The sequence below is a fragment of the Condylura cristata genome, unplaced genomic scaffold (genome assembly GCF_000260355.1).
Source record: "Condylura cristata isolate star-nosed mole 26May11 unplaced genomic scaffold, ConCri1.0 scaffold00006, whole genome shotgun sequence".
Classification (NCBI taxonomy): domain Eukaryota; kingdom Metazoa; phylum Chordata; class Mammalia; order Eulipotyphla; family Talpidae; genus Condylura; species Condylura cristata.
This window is the reverse complement of record NW_004567107.1, coordinates 60,252,784-60,276,585: the sequence shown is the minus strand read 5'-3', so window position 1 is coordinate 60,276,585 and position 23,802 is coordinate 60,252,784. Positions and strand designations below refer to the sequence as shown.

The window sequence follows — 23,802 nt, the reverse complement described above, 5'->3', positions numbered from 1 at the left end:
TGAGTACAAAACAAATATGTCAATTTTGTTGTTTTAAGATTTTATTTATTTATGCATAGAGAAATGGGGTATAGGCCAGAGATTCAGGGGCAGTGAGAGGATTCACCATAGACAGAGTAGGGAGCAGAACAGACAGATTGACTGAAATACACTGCTGAGTGGAGCAGGTAGCAGACAGAAAAGGTCTGCCACACCATGTGGAATCAAACTCTCACTACAGAAGCCACAGCTTGGCTTAATTTGTCAATGCAGCACTCCAACCCGCTGTGCCACCAGGGAGGACCCCAGATGTGTCCATTTCTTAGGAAATGAAGGGAGACATAGGAATGTCCTTAAAAAAATCATAATTTCATTTGGACTAGATTTATAAGGTCATAGGTACCTGTGAGAGAGAGAGAGTGGGCTCTAGAAAAGCTTCAAATCCTATTTGATTACTGGCATTGGATCTGAATAATTTAATTAAATTGTGCTATTTCTCTCATCTCTACACAATGAAAAAGTAATGCCTACTTTGAGTAACTATAAGTATTAAGTTTGCTAATCCTATAAAATCATAAGAGAAATCCCTGATACCTTGTTAGCAATAAAATAATAACTCTCCACTGTTATTATTGGTCACACAAATAACAACATCAAGTGAAAAGCTACCATATACATATGAAGTTTGAGGGAGAAGCTGATTACTATTTTATAAGGAATTATATCTCATTGCACTTCTTTTGAGTTAATGAAATCTATCCTTGCATAGATGTCACTATTTTTGTTTGTTTGTTTGTCCATTTATCTTTCTCTGTGTCCTTTATCTTTCTCCTTCCTTGTAGATTGCAGCGGTAAAGTTGAAAAGTAGCATAAGAAGGAAAAATTTATCAAGAAAATGGAAAAGTCATGGTATAATTTGAAAAATAATAATTGATTTCTCTTTTTCAACTTTATATTCACTGTATAGGTTGATTCAAGTAGTTCATTGTGTTTAATTTTTTTGTGTAAATGTACCATTACTACTTTTGATAATAAACTTTCATTTTTTTCAATAGTTGTTGAATACTGAAACTACAATGAATAACTTGTGCAGACATTATTGTCATTTTTTTCCTTTTAAATGACAGATTTATTGAGACAGCAGAATTTTTTTTTCAATTAGATGTTTTTTCTTCTATAAAAGTATGTTATAAAAAATTGCAATTTTGCTTTCTGAAATTGAAGTTAGAAATCTTCACATTCATTCCTGCAGCTAAGTAACAGTTTCATTTATCTTATCTATCTAACAAAAAAGAAAAAAATGTAATGAATATCTAGTTGATAGATACTTTGTTATGTTATGACAATTCCCAAGATCAACCCTGTGGCCTACTTTGCTTTCAAGGTGCAAAACTCACAATGTGTGATGTGGGTTAATCCTTTTATAAGGTAGCTGAAAACTTTATAAACAGACACAATGTACTATGGGAGAGGACTGCTGGCGTCTTAGTGGTGGTGTGGTGTGGTAACACATACCTAAAGGGTATGACCCTGTACCTCTAAATCATACTGTGCCATAAGCTAATATTACCTTAACAACAACAATAATGAACAAAAACTGAAGGAAAAAACAGGTGTTATACAAATATGAATTATTGCTATAATGGTCGTTAATATGTGTGAGCCTTCCAAAAACAAGCGTCATTTTTCCTTTCACGTTTTTTTTTTTTCAGCCGTGAAGCAAGATTGTGATAAGAAGCTCAAAACAGAGCACTGCAAGTGGCAACCACCAGCATGAGACCATCAAGCCAATCTGGTAAGTGGATAACATGATTTATAGATGTTTTTTCCTGTGTCTGATTAAATCTGTTGATACTGTTTCTTATGCAAAACATCCTTATAGTTTGCAAACAAAAATGAGAATACTTTTACAGTGTAGCCAATGAAATTTATTCTCAGGAGACCTTAGGGAGATAGTATTCTGTGGGAAAATTTACCAATTTTATTATAACAGATAGTTTTAAAGTAACTATATAACATTATAAAGTTGTTTCCTTATTGAAAAAAAAGGGAATTATAATAGTTGTATTGTTTTGTTAACTAAGAGTTAGAAATTGCATATGGGCAATCAAGTAGTTCCTTAGCATAGCAAATAGCTTTATAAAAGATTGCTATTTATTGAATACTTGCCACATGCCAGGAACTAAATATTAAATAATCTATTGCATTATTTTATTGAATACTCAAAGCAACCCTTAAAGTTAGACAATATTATTGTTCTCATTTTACAGCTGAAGAACTTGTGTTATTAAAAAATTATGTAAGTTGCCTTTAAATCACACACTACTCCTTTCCTTCATTTTTTTTAATTCAGTCTGTCTTTTGCCAGAGTTTCTCTTCTTGCATGTTTTCATGAAGTCAACATTTATTGTGAATATATAAATGACAGGATTCTGTTAACTGAGATACTGTGCTGTTCCCAAATGAATAGTATTTAAAATAGGATAACTATATAATTATAGGAAGTCTTTACAAGCAACTTATGAATAAGTAATTTTATTTTTATTCACATTTTCTCTGTGAAAGCCAAAATACTTATATATTTACAGATGGATAAATTGAGGTCCCAAAAGGTTACTAGGCTTGCAGAATTTCTTAAAGCTTCATGCTATTCTGTAGTCAAGGGTCAGTTTATTTTGAATTCCTTTCACACTGAATGTTTTTTATAAATTTACTACAAATGAATTACAAGTGAAACGAAGTTTAAAAGATACAAATTGCTCAAGTCCACATATTTATTATTATATTTGTTATTATTTGTAGATATAAAATTACTTATAAAATGCTATAAAAGATTTTACTGCTGTCTCTCAATGTCCCTTCTGCTGTGGTGCAGACAAGTTGGTATCTGTATAGACCAGAGAGACATTAAACCATGTAGCCCCACAGCACGTAGAGGAAAGAAGTCTAACTCTCATTCTTAGATCTTCCAGACTCTAGTCCAGTTCTTCCCATCCATAGTGCCTCAACATATATCAACAAATCTGTTGTATGGTCTAAGGTACAAAAAGACCAAATTCTCAATTGTTCAGATGACACATGAGCAGGAAATTGCCAATGGCAAAACATTTTATTTATTTTATCTTTTTTTTCATTGCCTGGAGGCCATTGAATATCTTTCTTTTAAAATCTTTTTTTTTTTAGTTTTATTTATATATCTATTACCATTATTGTTCATTTTAAAACAATGTTTATTTCCTCCCTCCTCCACTTCGCTCACCTGTCATCACCATAGTCCCCCACATTCCTCCTTCCATGCAATCAAAAAATTTCAGAGTTATGTGAAATAACATTTAGAAAGGCTCCCTGGTGGTCTAGGGCTTAGGTCTCAGCGCCAGTGCTAATATGATGTGAGTTCCATTCCCAGTAGGAGCTAACTCACACATGGCACAGCATGTGCCTTAGCATGTGCCTTAGCTTACCTCTCCCGCCTTAGCTGTTGCTCCCCTTACAGTGTACTTCAGTAAATCCATCTATTATGCTCCCCACTCTGTCTCTAATGAATCCTCTCACTCCCCCATACATCTGCCTACATCCTAGTTCTTCTACACAATAAGTATATACATACATAAATAAACAAATAATTGAATGCATGATGCCTTTAAAATAAATAAAAAAGTGAAAATCCTCACTGTAGGTTTATGGATTTGTTACAGGGTAACCTCAATATGAAATAGTTTGGCCTGAGTGTAGGTCCTCACCCACACATGGCTTTATAATGAGAGTTAACTGTAGGAACACTAAAAAAAAAAAGCTTATTTACTAAAGGGAGATATGAAGAAACAAAAGTCTAAAAAGTTAGTGAATATGTCCTACCAGTTCTGCTGAGTCAGAACTCCAATAGCATGCTGAAAACTGGTGAAAAATCCAGGACCTCCAAGGCTCTCATATATAGTTCTATACCAAACCTGCCTGCTTAACTCCACTCTTAGTTCCAAGCAATCCTCCCTTCAGCATTAATAACATTATAAACTTTGTAGTCCTTGATGTCTTAAATCTCTTAGGTCTTGAGTAGAGATGGGTTCCACAGAACCTATTTATGAAAACATCCTTTCTCCTCAACAGAATGATTTATTTTAAAGTTATTGATAAGAGATCAAGACAATGAATTTGTGTGGGATTTATTATTGAGAGACTTTCTCAAGATAGTTTTTTTTTTTCCTCTTTTCATTCTATTATTCGAAAAGAGAAGTTAAATTGTATTTAGGAGACTGAATCCTATCAGTTTCCAAGAAGGAATGCAGACCCTGTATAATTTTAAGAGATATAAGTGGTCAGCCAGGAAATGAAAATGAACTCATCTCTGTAATACATTGAAGGGGCCTAGAAATAATGTTACCTGCTCATTTCAAAAGCTTACAAAGAAAATTGCGGTATTTTTGGCACAAAGTATAAAATGTACTTTGAGTCAGCAATGAAAATTTACTTTTTAAGATGGTTTTGTGACTTTTTCAGTATTACTGAAATTGATCCAAATATTTACATGTGCTATTTTATTAATAACTATCTGGCCACCTGTGTCAAAGTAATATTGCACAGATGTTTAGAAATAACTCTTGGTTGTGAGTAAATATTATAGGAAGATTGAATTTTCTCCAAATGATGCTGATGGAATTTTTTTTATCATATTTTAAGATGTCAAAAATAGTTGTGGTGGTTGTCTCAAAGTTCTTCAGATTTTCAGTGTTTGATGCAGATTAAAATGACTGTAAGGGCACAGAGAAAGATAAAAATTTATGACAGCATTAAAAACTAAGACATTCAGCCAATCTATTATTAGCTTCTGGGAAGACTGTGTTGCTAAATTGAAATTCACAATCTGAAGTAGAACAAATGTATGACCTTAGATCATACAGAAGGATGCTGTTCCTCACTTAGGTTCTGCTAGTGGTATCACTCAGAAGTTGAGCAGTCATACCTGGGCACCTCTCTTTAACTGAAATCTTTATATCTACATAAATTTGAGGTTTATCTCTCCTCCTTTTTTTTAAAGATTTATTTATTTATGCACACAGAACTGGGGTACAGGCCAGAGTTACAGAGTGAGAGGATTCACCAGAGACATAGTGGGGATCGTAACAGGCAGATTGATGAAGCACACTGCTGAGGGGAGCAGCAGGAGAGACAAGAGAGGTCTGCTGCGCCATGTGGGTCACCTCCAGAGCCAGGGACCAAACTCCCACTAAAGTGGCTGTGGCCATCTTGCAGTGCTGTGTCCTAACACGTTGCACCATCAGGGCCTTTTCTCCTTTCTTAACAAAAAAAAAAAAAAAAGACGAAGAAGAAGAAAGTTAAAATTTAGATTAATTCATTGTACCCAAAACTTAAAAAGACAGAGAAAAAGAGTACCAACAGTCATTGTGGCTGTGGTAATAATAGGTGGTAATAAGGAGAGGACAGACACAGATAGGGTATGTGTGTAATATTCTGTCAGATCAGGAATCAGGATCAGATAACCAGGGTGGGAAGAGATGCTCTACTAACTTTCTAGCAGAATTGTTTTATTTGAATGCCTATTGCTTATTAGAATTTGGACCTGAGATTGTTCACAACCTGAGATTCAACACTGCTAAAAACCAAGATATCAGTACTACCAAGAGCTAATTGTCAGTCTTATGACTTGTCTGTTGAAAAACACTATCCTTTAATAGGTATTTATCACATTCTCAGATAAGGAAACAAACATTAACAACATACCATCAAAGGCAAACAGGACCTGGATAATGATTGTTTGACACAGGACAAGTAAACTTCAGAGTGGAAGCATATGTGGAACAATGTGTTAACTCATGAAGAGAAAAATATTTTAAAAAATAGCTTTTCATCCTTATATATATATTGATTAACTTAGAAATAAAAGTTGTAGGTGCTGAAGAAGTTGAAATGCAAAGGACTGAAAGGGCAAATAAAAATGTAACAAAAGGATTAAATCTACCTTTGGCAGCAACAAATAACATAAACTATAGAAAGTAGCCCGAGCAAGCACTCTTGGAATACAGAGTACAAATACTACTAATACATTGTGTATATGTGTGTAAATTCTTCATGCTACTGTAGTCACTCTTCTGTTCACCTTTTCTTGTCTTCCTTTATCAATTTTGATGATTTGTGTTAACCTAGAAAAACAATCAATGTTGATTAATTGTCCATAGGTGAATCTACATATAGAAAAAAATTTAAAAAGACTTGAATCAATGCAACAGTGGAATATTTAAGTAAATTTTAGTTTTCTCTTGAATCTCATCATGTTTTCTATCATATACAATTATACCTCATCTTTTAAATAATAAAATCAACTGTACTTAAAAGAAGTGAACAAATAATAAGTGAGCAGCTCAATACATGATCACAAAGTCAACAAACCTGTGTGACATCTACTAAAATTAGAAAACACCAAATAATACACATAGTTGAAGGTGTTATTTTTTCCTTCTGAGTCATAAATTCTATAAGGTGGCTGTGTTTCTAAACTCTAATAGTGTAGGATTATTTCATGTTTGTTTTGTTATGTGGCATTTTGTTATCAGTATTTTTATGTATTATTTCTAAACAGTAATTAATTTTCAATGCTATATACTATTCCATAATGGCCAATCCATGGGTCTTACATTCTGTTACATGTCTTTTATGACATGTATGTACTTATTTCTGCTGGATGTGTAATTACTTGCACATGTCTTATATGTTCACTTTTAGTAGATACTGCTGATTGCCCCAAATAGTGTACTAATTTGTAATCCCACTGACGGAATAGATTTCTAATTCTCTTTACTTCTTTCCCTAGACTTGATAATGAGTTAATATTTTTATTTTAACCATTCTTGTGGTTGTGTTATGGAATTTTATTATGGATTTACCTAATACTTCTGTAATGACTGATAGAAATGGTAATACTGCCTCAAATCAAAAATTATGTAGGTACCCACAAAAATAAATGTAAATAGAAATTTAGAGGAGTTTTTTAATAAAGAAGGTAGCCTTATTCACCTCTACTAAATGAGCATACAATTTAAAAGGACCTAAAATCCCCCTTTATGTATGAAAATGAATACACACACACACACATACACACATAAATTTGTCATTAAATATGCACAAGCCAGGCTCATTCAACATAAAATTCAGTTTGTCAATTTTGTTCACCTTTTATTTTCCCACTTATTAAATTAATGTTCTGTAATCTATCAATTTTATCTTGTTTCATTGGTTGCCAACCAATCTTTTGATGGTAGAATCACAGCTAAATGTTTATGATTAGAGTTTGTTGCCAGAGAGTGGCTACATACTCCACTTCTGTGTTGAGAAAACTAATTATTTGTCCAGCCACTTCTGTATTGCTAGGGATGGCACATGGGCAATAGGCATGAAAATGATCCAGGAGGGCAACATGAGTTTGATGGAGGACCTAGGGCTCTCACCCCGGCAGCAAGCATGGCAGCTCTATCAATTTCCCAGGCATTCCCTCTGGTGAGCTGTGTAATGGTTCATTTGCTTCTAGTACTATTAATATCTAGTGTGGGAGCTTGGCTGATAGGTTGTTGAAACAATTTGGATATGCATAATTTGATATTATGCTGTCAAGTGGCAGCCTTTTCTTTTTTCTCATGAAGCTATGTTTTCAGAAATTATCTAGATTCAAATATACTTTTTATTTTTATTGTGGAAAAATATATTTAACATTTACCATTTTAACCATTTTACGTGTGCTTGTCTATGGTCTTTAAGTACATTATATTGTTTCATAGCTGTTACCAATATCTTAACACTTTTCCATATAGTCTCTTCAATCATATAGTTTTTTTTTGCATTTTAAAAAGATAGATTTATTAGGGAAAAGAAAAAAGAGAGGCACTTGCATAGTCACAGGTGAGAAGAGGCTGCCATATACTGTATGTCTTTGTGTTATCGATAATTCAAACTATAATTTTATAATTAATTCTAGAGGGTCTACCCATTAGCATAGAATTATGTTTTTATAAGTATCTTTTCAATCATGTAGAAACTAATAATTGAAGTTACAGACCAAATTGCAATAATAATGTAATAATATCATTTATTTTTCTATGTCTTTTATACTATTTTTTAAAATCTGTCCTTGAGTTACTGTACAGCATCTTTTCATTTTAATGTAAAGAACTCCCTTTTGTATAGGGTGAATATAGTGATAGTAAGCTCTGTTTTTGTTTTTTTTTTATGGAAATGTCCTAATTTTTCTTCATTTTAAAGGATAGTTTTACCAAATATAGAATTCTAACCTGACAGTTTTTTCCCCCTCCTTTCACCACTTTAAATACATCATCCAACTGCCCTAAAAAAATTCTCCTTAAGAATGTTTGTTTTTTTGTGGGAATTCTCTGTATGTAATGCATATATTTTCTTTTCTAGTTTCAAGATTTTGTCTGTTTTATGGTTTTTAACTATTTGATTATGGAGTCATGCATCAATTAATGATAGGAATACATGCTTTGAAATGCTTCCTTAGTCAATTTGCTTGTTATGTGATCCTCAGAGAGTATAATTCCACAAATTTGAATGATCTAGCCTACTTCATACCTAGACTATATGGAATAGTGTAGTGGAACAACTGTCATGATACGGTACATATGCTCCATTGTTCACTGAAGAAATTTAGCAACAAATGGCTTTAATGTTACTTAATCTCAGCCTCTTAACTTACATGTTAACCTACATGTAATTCATGAGATTCTTGGATTTTTAGATTTATAACTTTCTTCAAATATGGAACGTTTTCAGCCATTACTTATTGAAATAATTTATTTACTCTTTGCTCTTTACTCTCTTATTTGTTTAAGACTTCTGTCTTATTATATTGGTCTGCCAAAAGATACTTCATAAGCCTCTTGTGGCCTGCTTATTTTTCTTTTTTTTTTCCTTTGCTTCTCAGATATACTTTCAAATAACCTGTGTTTTATTTCACAGTTTTTTTTTTTTTTCTCTACCCTTGAAGCAGTCGTTGAAGATCCCTAGTGAATTTTTCAATGTTTTATTTTTCAGCTCCAGATCTTTTCTTTGGGTCTTTTAAATAATTTATATATATTTTGTAAACATTCTCTTTCTACTTATATACCACTTTTCTTTTAATTTTTTGCTCATGTTTCCCTTTAGTTCCTGCCTTGAGCATATTTAAGATAGCTGTTTATCTATTAGGGATACTTACTGGAGACTAATTTTTTTTTTCCTTTACTGGGCAACATTATTGTTTATTTAAATAACTTATGACCCTTTTTTGAAAATTATCATTTGAAAAAGAAGACACTTCTTACATTGTTTGCAGTCTGTCTTTCTGCAGGAGCAGACAGTACTAATCAGTGCCAAAGAGAAGTCTGCAGCATGTAAGAACTTGCTGGGTGGGCTAGAGTATTCACAGATACCCAAACACATGTGCAGGCCTCCTCAGGCTTTTCTTAGTCATGCTCTGAACATTGGTGTATATTTCCACACCCCACTCTCATAAGCCCTTACACTTTTATTTGTACTAGAGTTTCCACAATAACATCTTAGTCAATCTGTAGTTGGTCAAGTAACATTTCTATGGGGCAAAGAGAGTGTGGAGTTTCCTAATCTACCATTTTCCTGTGTTACTCAGTGATGCTTTTAAGCTCTGAATCTAAAATAATCTTAACATAGTGTGCCTCAGTGTGTTATACATTCTACTATAGTTTTCTACTTCTCCATGTATCTATACCACTCCTGTATTCACATATCTGCCATCAGTTTACATGACTTTCAGTTGGAGATCTATATTCTTGTTTGAACTATGGTTTAGTTGAAACAGAATCTAGAAGAATTTGAAAACTGAAAAATGTGTTACAAGAGAAGGCAGAATCAGTGAGTTCTTCAAATCAGCATTGTTCCTATTATATGATATGCTACTCTAGTGTATCAATGAAGGGGGTTAGAACTAGGATTAAGAGTCAGCTAAATTTGTTATTTATTTATTTATTTTTGTACATCAAATCTACCTATAATTGTGTCTGTATCATAGGTCCAGAGTTAGTTTGGGATTAATTCTGTATAGGTAATAATTTTAGTAATGTTCAATTAATAATTAGTGACATTTCCATAATTTATGCAAAATACCTGTGATACAGAGATGATTTGTTATTTTATTTATGCATACCATTAAAATTAATAAAGCAAATAAACTTGGAATTCACATAACAATTACAGTTAAATCATTGATCTACTGAAAAACATAAGGGGGGTGAACTATTAATTTACCCAAGTACTTCACCCTAAAATAAAAAAAACTGATGTTGAACTTTACCAGTAATTTCTAAGAGTTTGTTTAACAACAGTGTAAAATAAATTGAGACAAAATATAGAGTGTGATCCATTCACTTAGGCATGTTTATTCTCCCCAAGATTATACTATAGATGTCATTTATAGATTTCTTCACAAATGCAACTTTCAAAACAAGGACACTTATAATTAGTTTTACATAAATAAGTTGTATGTTTAACATATGCTTCAGAAACAAAATCACTGGACATAATAGTCATGTAAAGCAAAATGAAAGCATCCATTAGTGAGAGTTATTATAAAGGGAGAATTTGAATGCATATTCACCCAAACAGCTATAACATAGGGTAAATTCATTTTATATTTGTGAATGTTCTTCCTTCAAGAAAACTAACTATATAAAATCCCTTTTGATTGCATGATTATAAGAAAAGGAAGAAAGCAGTTATACTATAGTACTTGAATAGAATTTATGCCAATTGCTTTAGAGTTTAGATTCTGTGGTAATTAAGATTCCTGTGCTTACTTAAATACAGAGAAATTATCTTAACATTGTGTTATTAAATCAGGATTGATGAAATAGACTACTAGGGCTGTGTGGTAAAATAAGTTTCCCAGATTAAAAAGAAAGAAAGAAAGAAAGATAACTCCTACCCTAATCCTAAGTGCCATGGCTATGTTTTCTCTTGGTGAATTTTGCAGAGAACCTAGCAAGATACTGATCTGGAGTATTCATAGCAATACTCTTGACACAGTATCGCTAACAAATTCCCTTCTATAGACATTATTGAGGTATATTAAACTGAAATATACATATGAAGTGATATGAACCTGTACTCTTAAATTTATATGCAATATTGTAAATCAAAATTAACACAATAAACTAATATAATTTCCATGAGAAGAAAACAAGCTAATTTTCTGTGACTTCAAATACACAAAATAATAATAATATTTTATGAGGTAAAGGAGTGATTGCAGGATGTTTTAAAATTATGTATCCTTTGAGTTTTTTTCACAGCTAAGTGTATTGAATTGAAACATATATTGTTAACATAGGTTTATTCTAACTTTATTAAATCACTAAATGCTTCATTATTTTTTCATTATTAGTTTATAAAATTATCTGTTATCTCATATTGGCTTCTTCCACTGAAAGCCACTAAAATGAGGGATTTTTCACCCAACTACACATACTCACAAGCACATATATTTATGTAGGTACAATTAAGAGTCCTTAAACTTTCACTATGTAACATTAGTTTACATTGTTGCATTTTATTTTATTTTTGTAAAGATTTATTTATTTATGCATACAAAAGCTGGGGTATAGGCCAGAGGGGAAGGAGGTAAGATAATTCACCAGACAGAGTGGGGATCAGAACAGGCAGATCCACTCAAATATACTGATTAGGGGAGCAGCAGGTGAGAAAGGAGAGGTCTGCTGTACCATGTGGGTCAGCTTCCTGGCTGGGGATTGAACTCAGGCTGTAATGATTGCAGATAACGTCAGAGTGCTGCCTCTTAACCCCTTGTGCCACAGGGAGGCCCTGTTGTGTTTTAGAAGTATAGAATCCCCTCTTTATGTGTTATCACCATACCCACACCCACCAAACAAGACAACCAAATTTCAACTCCATAATCTATTGTGCTTCCTCGCCACCCTGCTCTTGCCCATCCTTGTACCACTCTGGTACCCTCAGTTTTATAGTGAGTTTTCTAGTGCTAGTTCTCAGCTTGATATTATCTCACCCTCTGTGTGGTTTCTCTATATTCACACAGAAATGAAACCATTCAGTATTTGCCTTTCTCCTTCTGACTGATTTTTACTGGCATAATTCCATGCCATGAGCTCTAACCATGTTGCTACAAATGACAAGAAGTTATCATTTTTGATAGGTGAGTAGTATCAGCATTGTATACTACTATATTGTCATGATCCAATCATCTGTATTTTAGCACTTGTTTCTATGGCTTGGCTATTGTATATCTCACTGCAGTGGACACAAGAATATATGTTTCCCTTTGAAGTAGATGTTTTTTATTTTGTTTGTTTCCTACCAATATATGGAGTTGCTAAGTCATACAGAGGTCCATTTTTAGTCTTTTGAGAAACCATCATACTGTTTTTCATAGGGACCAGACCACCAAGAGTAATCTAGAGTTCCTTTTTCTCTATATCCTACACCAGCATTTCTTTTTGTTCTTTATTAATATTGATCATTCTCACAGGAATGACATTGTATCTTGTTGTAGTTTTGATTTTCATTTCCATGAGAATAGTGATGATGAAAATCTTTTCATGTGCATGTTAGCTACCTGCATGTTTTCTTTTCTTTTTTTTTTTTAAGGATTTATTTGTATTTATTTTGCACACAAGAAATGGGATATAGGCCAGAAGTATGGGGAGGTGAGAGGATTCAACAGAGACAGAGTGGGGAGCAGAACAGGCAGAGCTACTGAAATATACTGCTGAGTGGAGAAGCAGGTGAGAAAGGAGAGGTGACCCACAGCAGTGCCTTCTGTGGGTCACCTCCCTGACCAGGTATTGAACTCATATTGGAGGCTGCCTATAACTTGATAAAACTGAGATCTTAACCCATGTGTCACCAGAGAGGCTCTATTTATTTGTATGTTTTCTTTGGAAAAGTGCTTATTTGGAAAAGTACTTATTTTCCACTGCCATTTTTTTTTTTTTGGCTTGGGTTTTATTCTTTTTCTTTGGTATTTTATTTATTTATGCATACAGAACTGGGCTGCAGGCCTGACATGCAGAGGCAGTAAGAGTATTCACCAGAGCCAGTGTGGGGGAACAGACAGGCAGACGTAGGAAGTACACTGCTGAGGAGAGCAGCAGGTGGTGGGTAGGTAGTGGTCTGCTACACCGTGTGGATCACCTCTGGGGCTACTTTCACTGAAGCAGCTGTGGCTGGCTTGCAATGTTTCATTCCAACCCGTTGTGCTACCAGGGAGGGCCAGGGATTTATTCTTTTGTATTGAGCTGTTTGAGTTCTTTGTAGATTTTTTTTTTTTTTTTACATCAGCACCTTGTCAATTTTATCTTGGAATGGTTACTGACAATAATAGTGGTAGCTATGTTTGTTTACTTTTGCCTCTCCAATAATGGATAGGGTTCGAATCTCTCAGAAGTACATGCAGTTTCTCTGTTTCTATGATAAAAAAGTTAAATGTGATAAATATAAAGATTAGTAGTAAGATTAAGCATACCTCTGGGAAAGAAAGAACATGTTTTAGAAATAGAGATCATACTTCAAATCCTGGCCCCACTAGTACTGGTTGGATCAACTTAAACCAAGTACTTATCCATTGTATTAGCTTCCTCACAGGTAAAATGTATTGCTCATATATATCTTTTTGAGAAAAATCAAGAAAATTACATTAGACAAATCAGTAGAACCTTTAAATCACTGTACTTCACAGACCTCTTACCATATAATTTTTCTTACCTGAAAAATTTTAAACAAATATACTCAGAAGCTGTTATTTCAAGCACTTGTCTTTATATTTTGGGTTTCTCATAAACTTTTTCTAGATTAAATTATTATAAACTCCTCCTGCCCTCATGTTCCCATCCCAAATGAAAATACTAATGACACTGATTTGCCAACTGTTCTGTCATACCAATTATCTGACCTCAGCTGCTACAAATTTGACTCCCATCTTCAGGACACCAAGGGTCCAAAGTTGGTACTAGTTGGAACAATTGTTTTACACCTTGAAGATTTTAATACTTTTTTTCAGTTTTTAGTAATTTTTAATCAAGAGAAAATGATACATGTTAAGCCTAAGCAAGAAGTGCTTTATTTGACATGAAGTGTTTTATTATCCTTCACAGAATAAAAATGTAAGATACCCTACAAAGTTGGAAAGCATCATTTTCCAGAAACCTTCCAAATAACTAATAGTGAGAAAGAAGAATGGGTTGGGGGAGAATATTGAGGTTGTGAAAAGACTATTTGTACAGCGGTTTAGGCTCCTACAGAGACAGATCGAGAATTGTCTTATTATCTCAATATCGTGTAATGTGTTTCCAAATGCCCATCTGGAACATTATTTTGATTTGTATTCCTTTAGATTCAACTTCAATTTCCAGTACTATCTTCTATCATTTTATGTTGTGATATAAGTGTATGAAATGTTTGTGCCAGACTGCAGATTTCTCTTGGTATTAGTGGGGGAAAAAAGGAAAAGGAAGATGACAATGAAGAAGAAGAAGCAGGAGTAGATCTATGCGGTGTATTGAGGATCCTGTTGTAAATGCAGTGATGTCCAGGCATTTTTATTTGTTTATGCATACAGAAATGGGATGTAGGCCAGAAATGCAGGGGTGGTGAGAGGATTTGCCAGAGACAGAGTGGGGAGCAAAACAGGCAGATTGACAAGTACACTGCTGAGGGAAGCAGCAGGTGAGTCCAGAGAGGTCTGTTGTGCCATGTGGGTCACTTCCCAGGCCTGGATCAAAATCACACTGAAGCAGCCATGGCTTGGCTTAGCTTCACAGTGCAGCACTTCAACCTGCTGAACCATGAGGGAGGGCCTTAAAACTTTTTAAAAAATAAAATTTAAACAAGGAGAAATCCATGGGGCTCTAGACATTTTTAATCCATTTGTATTATGAAGTTGAAATCTTGCTAATTCTTTTCTTAATATCTCCCCACTGTTCACCCGCCTCGAAGAAATATATTACTGCAGAATGCCATACATCTTTTAACTCCTTTCTGAACACCCATACACTAGATGAATGTATTCCCAAAGTGAGAAGTAAAATTTCCTGTCTCAACTACACTATTATGACATGAAATTTTTTCATTGAAAGAATAGGCTTCTTCATTTACCCAATGTCCTTGTATTACATGAAGCTCATTTTGCCTACTTTACCTAAATTGTACTCTATTCTTATGCATAATCCAAATAGTAACTTTTGCTTTTAGCTCACATTCTACAACCAGACTTTGAAAATCGACTACACTGCAAGTCTGAGTTTCAGTACTTAAGATATGTTTAAGTAGGATATATCATTCTAATAGTTCTTACTTTTACAGATACAACAATCAATTATCCATAAATTATTTACCTTGAGGCCACAAATGCCAAAAACATGAAGAAGAGCCTAAAGAAGTCTAAAGTCTAAGAACAATTATCACATCTCATATTCGTATATTTGTCTTTAGGTTAAGCATAATTCCAACTGGTGATATTATCATATTTTCATGACTATAGATAGCTATAAAGAGGCAGAGATTCTTTTCAAATCATATATATTGGCAGTGCCCAAAATAGACATGTGAAAGAATATCCATGCATAAAATAAATGACACACTCATGTATACTGATTAGAAAATTTACAACAATTAAATTGTGATATTGAAGTAAATTCCTTAGATACTAAAATATATAAAATTTAATCATGGCTATGTGATATACACTATCCCCTTTAAAAATGAAATTTTACATCTCAGCTTCTGGTTTCAATGGACATGTTTCTTCAAGTCTGCATTTTCTTTGGCAATAATATATGCAAACATTTTTGTAATTTTAAACTGCAAAGCATACCAAATAATAGTATAGAAACTTTAAGGCTGAATATATCTAGGTAGATCTCCTGTAGAATTGCCAGATCATCAAATATTTGCTTGATAAACATAATATTTCCTAAGGATCTTTTATGAATCAAGAACGTTGGCTAGCAACAAAAATGCAACTATGAATAAGACATTATCATTAAATAGAGGAGCAAAAGTCTACACTTTTAGTCCATACTAATGTGGCCTTTACTTATTTAAAAACACTACCTGTAGAATCGTAGATGGACATTTGTGGCACATGTGAAATTCTCAGTGAGGGCTTGTTCCTATTGATTCAGCTCACTGTCCTATTTGTTGTTCCACAACAACCGTCTTTTTTGGTGACCCTTCAACATGTTATTAGATGACCTAGCTAAAATTCATTAACTGTAAAATAAGTTTGTATAAACAACTAATATTTGTGAAGATTCAAAAAAAGTCACATGTTAAACACATAATTGTAGTATGCACTGTGTTTTCTTCCTACCTTTTTAAATGCTTATTTGCACAGTAGTAGGTAACACAAAGTATCATAATAGAATATACTGTTTTCTTTTTGAAGTTTAGTATTGTAATTCTCATAACTTAAGCATCATTTTTGAAAATTAATACAAATTCTTTACTATATGGTTGGTAATGTTGGGATAGAACATATATCAGGTGGTGCTAGGGTTTTATTGCATGAATAGTTATTAAATAGATCCATGTTGTTTCACTGGGATTCTATAATGCAAACATCATAATTCACATTTTTTTTACATCTTGTTATGAGCATATTCCTGTAGCCCAAATTAGCATTTATCACTCTAGATTCTTAGTGACTTCTTTTGACATTTGCTCTTCTCTGATTATTAATATATCTAATTTGGGAGTAAAGTTCAAGGAAAACAAGGTTGATATGTGTAGCCAGGATTTATGTCCAAGAGTAGACAATTAAAACCAGGAAGGTTCAGAAACAGAGTTTGGGGGGGGGGGACTTGAGAGTTTATTAAGAGTTTAGTAAGCTTGGTAATGGACATCAAAATGGTTGGATGCCAGGAATGGGTATTCAGATCCTAATGACAAATGGATATTCAAGTCCTAAGATCAGTGGGAGTAAGACAGGGTTTTAGTTCCAATACTTCTTGAATCCTCTGTAATGTTTCTAGTTATGAAATAAAGACTCATATACTAACATTGACTTGATGAATAGTGAAATGAAAACTGAAATGTAAGTTTTATGAATAAGACAAGTTTGGGAGAACAGAGGTGAATGTTATTATGGAAAAAATAGCAAAGCTGAAATGAAAATAATAGAGACTTTAGTTCATCAATTAGTCATTTTTGAGTTCGAACATGTCTCACTGTATTAGTTAAGCGGAGTTATAAACTGTAGTAGACATGCATTGGACCTTCCAAAAGACTTAAATCCTGTTTCAGAAATACCATTTTTCATTACAGAAACATAAAATTAGGTAAAATTAAAAAACTTCAGACAATTGTGATGAATAGTTTGCTTTTGAGACAACTGGCATCTAGTAGATTAATATGAAAAAAGGCTAAAAGAGCAATTTATTATCTGTCCTTGCAGTAGACTGTGCTGAAACATTATTAGGGCTTTGGTGGTGGGTGTGGTTTGGTAACATCCATCTGAAGAAGTGTATGCCTATACTCCTAAATATGATATGGTACACTGACATTACCTCAATAAAAAAATACAATTAAATAAGTACCTCTGCCAATTCATAAATTCACATCAATTTTCCCAATAGTTTTCTTCTTATGTGCTATAAAACCAAACAAGATTGAAAGAAACTGATAATTAGACTCTTTTACAATTTTCCTTGTAAAATTGTCTCATTAAGATTCACTTTGTGGTACCCTGCCTAGATTGCCAATCTTTTCAATGAGAATGCCTTGGCTGAGTTACATTATTAATCAAAATGTATGCCTCCCAGCAACATTTTCCTAGAGGGGCAAATAAATTAGTCATGACACAAAAGAAAAGGAAACTATTAATGTGATATCTGTATACAATGTTTCTCTTTTTTTCCACTGGTGAAAAAGGTAGTTTTATATTGCTAGGACTAGTATTTACATGAAAACTTCTTTTGCAACTTTGTGACAATATTGAGGATGTATCATTGTGGTATATAATTTGATTTTATTAATATATTTTAAGGCTTCACTGTGCAGTTTGCCAGCATTTCAGTCCACTTGAAAAGCCTTTCTGTTATGATGCTTGTGATGAGAGGTATAACTGGTCCTATGCAATATAAAAGGTCCTGTGCCCTTTAAGAGGATTGCATACACATGGACACTTTAAAACAAACAAACAAACAAACAAATAAACCAAAACATTGTGACCAGTTAAGGTTACTCCCTCTATCCCTAGTTTTATAAATTTCCATGATGTGCTACTTGACCATTTTGCTTCTGAAACTTGCTATGATAGATCATGTTCACTTATAATTTAAGTGGCTAATAAGAGCTCTTCACTAATTTAGGCAGTAGTTTCTCCTCATAGATTGAAGAAGATTGTTCTTGTTCTCATACTCTGGAAACTCCCATGCCAAGGAAATAGTGAGGAAAATACAACAGTTAGAGTTAAGTAAGCCAAATAATATTTTGAATACATGTGTATGAGGAACCATAGAAGCTAATCCTGGAATACATGAGTATGATAAAAGTCAGATATTTCATATTGGCAGAAGCAGTTTCCCTGCCCTCCCAAGAATCCTTGTTTAAAGTAGTTCATTTCTTTACATTTATTCCTTGAATTGAATTAGATTTAGATAAACAAATACTTAATATATCGATACCCAGTTTGCAACATACATATCAGGAAAAAGAATCTTCATGAGTCTCCAAGATGCTAATTTGAAATGGATATACAAAGATGGCACTTGTTTAAATGTGTAAATTAATGAACAGCAATTCACAGAATTTCTGAAATAGGCACTTGTCTATACAAAATGTCTACATTCTGCAAGAACAGAATAAGCTTCTCACTTGTAAAGAGACTTCAGAAAGGCAAAATTTACCTTTGGTAATATCTCCAAGTGTTTAATTTTTTCCTCTTGTCCCTCAAGAAAGAAAGCCATGCTTTTAATTAAGAAAATGCTATTAGTTCTGCATGTTAGAAGACATGGAAGTAATGGGGACTCCCAGAAAATTCTGGTGAAACAAAAGAAATTGAGAAGTGGAGTCAATCTTTATAATCACATTTGGGACTTGGTCTTAGCATTAATCAACACATGATGTCACAAATTATTTTAGTTTATTCATCTAAAAAATGCCATCAATAATAGTCCTTACCTTAATAAATATTATTGAATAACACAATACTTATCAAGTACCTAATATCAAGGAACTCTCAATACATATGATGATTACCAGTCACCATCATATGGGTTAAATAAGCTAACAAATGCTTGTTATTATTTGAGAAAAAAAAAAGAAATAAAGAAAAACAGTTGGGAAATATGGAATGTGTAAATGTTAATATATTGAGTTGAGTCTTTAAAGATCAATGTGTCCATCTGGTGAACAAGCATGTAGGATCTCCTTATGGAGGAGCAGCGTGAGCATAGAAATAGAATGTGTGTAAACAACTATCAGGATGTGGGTGTGGGTGTAGAACTCCAAGGTCAGTATTGCAGGAATATATTGTGAAGTAGAGATGTGACTTTAGACTAGATAAAGTCTGTTTCATAAAGGCCATAATAATGTATATGTAGTTCAGGCCTAATTCCCTGGACAGTTGAATTGATCGGTTGTCTTCAAGAAAGTACCTGACCTGTCCTCCCAGACTGTTATGAGAAAAAGATTTCAATGACAAATATCTTACTCTTGGTGTGGAGTTCCTTTTTAAGACCCATGGATTTTGCTAGTCTGTTTTTAATCCCCTTCAGTGTTCACACCATCTGCCCACCTCTGCTCCCTCGACTCCGTGCTTTAATTGCATCTTTGCTTGGTTATTGGTTTTGATTCTCTGCTTTGGTAGTTTATCATTAGGAGCACACCTGTTTGGTTGTCTATTATATTGAGTGTAACTTTCCTGTTAGCACATTAGAGGGAAGATAGATTTTCCTCATTGTCATCACACAAACATTTAGATAGGAAATTATGTTCAGATTGCTTTGTAAGGCAATTTTTTTTCTAATGAAATCCATTGAATTTATACTTAAAAGTGCATTCATCAGTACCAGTGATATATATCAGTTAGGACAATAGTACTACTTTAGTAATCCAATATATAATGGCAGCCATACAATACTTTTATTCTGGAAAAAAAAATTGAACTCAGAACCACTTCAAATGGTAAAGTCTTTTGTCCTATCCTGTCTTTCCTATTATTCAAATTTTATCTGTGTAGTATGCATTGATAATTTCCTATAAGATAAACCGAAGGGAAATTTAATTTTAAACTTTAGGAAATGGAAAAACAATAGAAAAAAGATAGTGAAGTGGCTGAAAATATACTAGAAACATCAAAGATAAAAACAAAGTGATTTTGGGAAGTCTTTAGTGCTTGTTCTTAATACTAATGGTTGCTGTCTGAAATTCAGCTGAGGAGGCTGAGAGATGTTGAAAATGTTTCACATTGTGTTTTAAAAAATGGTTAAGTAGATATTTTTTTCTGTAACTCACTCACCTAAAACTCTTTCATCTGTATTAAAATTGTCCCAAAGGAAAAAAGAAGTTTCAGAAATGTTTGTGATCCCTTATTTTGGGGGGGAAATCCATTTTCTATGATTCCTGTCAAGTGCAAAAACCTATTTAAAGGAATTAGCTGTGATAATTCACTGCTTTGAATTGATTCTTTTTGCAGTATTGCTTCCCACTCTTTCATCTTATTTCATTCAAGTGTCTTTATCTTGAAGTTTCAAAATAAAAAAAAAAACATAGAGCCTATGTGTATATAATACCTATGTATATATTCTACCATTCATGTTCCTATGCATACACACATATAAATACATGCATGTGTGTACATATATATGTACATATAAACAAAGTTCATTTGTAGTAAGCACCAAACATTATTTGACCACCTATGTTTGTTATAGACTTTTTTCAGGGATTATATCAACCCTTGTCAAAATGTTAAGTTCCCTGTTTGAAGGTGGTTCTTTTTAGAACAGGGAGTGGATGGGGGTAACAGCTGCTTAAAGTATAAGAGTTGGAAAGCAATTTTAGCAGCATCATAAAAGAAACTGAGAAACAAGGAAAAAGTTATCTTGTTTTTTATATATCAAGATACACTTTTTTTATAAGTCTAAGGATCTGAAAAGAATAACATGAAATGCTAAGTCTAATGTCTCCATTGCAATCGGTTCATCCCACCATGAGAATTCTTCTCAGTATCAGTAATCTCTCCAAGATCCAGTGACACTCTTATTACTTAAGACTGATTTTGATATGTTTCCTAAAGGGTGTGTTTTCAAACCATTAGTCCATTTAAATCTTTTAAATCCTTTAATTTCTCCAATTCAACTATGAATGCAGACAGCCTGCAACACAGCAATAGCAGAAATTAAAAGCATGGATCAATATTCAATATATATGTGGTTCAGAAGAGCTATCTGACACATAGAAAAAAAATGACACTAATTAGAAAAATAACACTAATGTCACTGGCCCTCAGCACAGAATTAGAATTAGGAAACTTTAAATGTGTCCTGGGGCTGAAGGTAATTGCCAAAGAGGAATTACAAAAATATCTTGTGCATAGAAGCATCAGTAAAATAAATAACTCAACATACATTGGTGAATACATTCCAGTGTTAGCAAGAAAGCTTGTATGACTTTCAAAAAGTTTGAATCAGACCATTTTACTCCTTTCTAAAATACACTTCAGAGAGTCTATGTAATGACTTTAAAATTGTTTAAAGTAAATTTCTCCCAAAAACAAAGTTGAGACAAAATATTTTTTTCTTTAAGTTAAAAAAAATGCAACTCAATATTTTTTCACTATAAAAATTAAAGGACTGAATTTATTTTACTAAGCAGAAAAGATATATCAAAAATGTTACATCATATTTCTCTGTGATTTAATGGCACATTGATGGTACTTCCACCATTCATCCATGCAACTGTTTAACACAACCACAGAACACTGAATACCTGTTATAGCATATATAGGGGATACTATAGAGTGAAATTTTATTTGCCACATTTCTTTTGTTATATATTATCTCTTTATATCACATCTCTTTCTTAATACATTGAGTTTCTTGAGAGCATTTTTTTTTAATTCATATCCCTAGGGCATGGGAAATAGGTGATCCTGAGAAAATGTTGAATAAATAGAATGCTTGTTAACCATTTACAAAATTTTATGGCACATTGTGTATTGTCTCTTAAATTCTTATCCCAGTGTTAATTTCTTCATATCTATTCTGTATATGTTTTTATAAGAGCCATTGGTCTTAAATGTAAATTCAAAACTTTCCCTAATTTTATGTTTTTAACTTTCCTAGTTTTGCACAATAAAGTTCAAAAGGTGATGCCTTAAGTGAGAGCAAATGAAAGAAATGATTTTCCTTTCCCATTTTTTTTCTCAGTTTGAGAAAATATATTCACTCTGAACATCCCATTTCATATTTTGTTTCTGGAGTTATGTTAATTTTACAAGTACATTAAGTAGGTAGAAAGACCCTTGACTTATCAGATTTCAGTCTTTAAGTACTATTTTTTATTTGGATATTATCTGAATCTCAGAATTAAAAAATGTAGCAACAAGATTCTAACCTCACCTAATTTAACTTCTAAGTTTTTTTTACTTTGCTGTAGATTTTTAAGGACAAGAGTCATACTGTTCCTAAATCTGCTGTAAATGTTCTGAAAAGTCTACCCTTCCTTTGACTGTCTTTAACTTTGTTATAATTTATTAAAGAGGTAAATTTTCATGACAAGTGCTTGCTGCTCAAACCATACTCAAATGATTCACTTAGAAAACTGGTTAAGATGTAGATTTGTGGGATGCCCCACTAAAGATCTGATCAATGGATCACAGGTTAGACTTACCTAAGTAATGTTAAGGTGAATTCTAAGTGAACCTGTGGCAGATGGTCTACAGATCCCATTTCAAAGTGCTGTGAGCGAATGATTGATGAATATAACAAGTTTCAGACAATTCTGCAAACAGATTGTTTTAATCTAGAAGAAAACATGGCGGAGAGAGGGTATAAGTGATGGTGTAACATATGGTACAATGTGAAATGATGATCAATGTGTGTTTAATAATATAAGAGCAGTCCCATCCTCCCATTTGCAACTCAAATACCAAATGATAAGAAAACAAATCTAGACATAGTCAACTTTCTAAGGTAGGAAGAAAGTTTTAGGTATTTCAGTCTCCTTCCAAAATTTCATTTCAAGTCCTGTTGGATGATGTAACTAAAGTTGCTTCTCTACAATCAATCTCATAGTTGAGCCCTGTTCCATTCAAATATGTAGTTATTCCATGTGTAATAAGGCTTTGAGTGTGTGTGTATATTTGAATGTTACGAATGCCATGCCCAGAAATTAAGTTTTATTTCCTTCATATGTCATCTGTGGGTTTACTTTTGGTGGTAGTGTTTTCTTTGTTCCTTTGACACTCCTTGTTTTTCCATCCATTTCTATCATTCTGGATAATTCACCATCATCAAACTCACTGTAGTTATTTTTGTTGCCATACTTTTTCACACCCTTCTATCTGGCATAATTTTCACTCATATGTCTAATCCTATAGGCATTCAAGACCTATCTTAATAAACTCCCTTCATTGGAAAGCAGATCATAGTTAATCTCCATTTCTTTAATTTTCAGAGTTTTGCTTTCTTTTCTGATATTTTCAATTTTCTCATTTCTATTATGGTTATGTGCATTAGAATCCTTTGTTTTTTGAGACTTTAAGTTCTAGGAACTTTTTCCCCCCTTTTTAAAGTCTCCTTTAGCTTATACATA

The 23,802-nt window shown here is 33.1% G+C and overlaps 1 protein-coding gene across 2 annotated transcripts in view; it reads left to right on the top strand.

Moving 5' to 3' along the window:
• LINGO2 (leucine rich repeat and Ig domain containing 2) overlaps window positions 1–23,802 on the top strand; it is a 1,074,912-nt gene that overhangs the window by 614,993 nt on the left and 436,117 nt on the right. For both annotated transcript variants that reach the window (XM_012721335.1, XM_004677707.2), the window contains exon 4: window positions 1,692–1,774. The gene's annotated coding sequence lies outside the window, so the exon portion shown is untranslated. The remainder of the gene's footprint in view (window positions 1–1,691; window positions 1,775–23,802) is intronic.